Source organism: Myotis davidii, unplaced genomic scaffold, assembly GCF_000327345.1.
Source record: "Myotis davidii unplaced genomic scaffold, ASM32734v1 scaffold135, whole genome shotgun sequence".
Lineage (NCBI taxonomy): Eukaryota > Metazoa > Chordata > Mammalia > Chiroptera > Vespertilionidae > Myotis > Myotis davidii.
This window is the reverse complement of record NW_006289813.1, coordinates 8,655,771-8,656,125: the sequence shown is the minus strand read 5'-3', so window position 1 is coordinate 8,656,125 and position 355 is coordinate 8,655,771. Positions and strand designations below refer to the sequence as shown.

Genomic DNA, 355 nt, shown 5'->3' with positions numbered 1-355 from the left:
CCAGCGCAGCGGGACCCGAGCCAGAGCTCCGCGGGCGCCTGGCGGCAGGAGCCCAGAGCAGAGCCAAGGCCGGGAGGGCAGGTAAGGCCCGGGCACTCCGAGGTGACTTCCCACACGGGCGCCCCCGCGCATCCTCGGGCTCGTCGTTCGCTCCCTGGACCCCAAGGTTACAGCCGAGGAGGACAGGGCTGGGACGGGCACCGTCAGGAGGCGCCGCGTTCCTCAGACGACAGCGTCTCCAAAAGTGGCTCACAGCCAGGGTGCACAGCGCGCCCCGACAGGCGGTGTCTCTGGAGACCTTAAGGCGATCGGTGGCTGAGAGGTGAGTGCACCAGGGGGCCTGCGGCTGATGCGC

General features: G+C 70.7%; 1 protein-coding gene across 1 annotated transcript in view; it reads left to right on the top strand.

Annotated features, from left to right (window-relative positions):
• Positions 1-15: 15 nt before the first annotated feature.
• SLC6A3 (solute carrier family 6 (neurotransmitter transporter), member 3) overlaps positions 16-355 on the top strand; it is a 31,242-nt gene continuing 30,902 nt past the window's right edge. The window contains exon 1 of the mRNA XM_006762464.2: positions 16-322. The gene's annotated coding sequence lies outside the window, so the exon portion shown is untranslated. The remainder of the gene's footprint in view (positions 323-355) is intronic.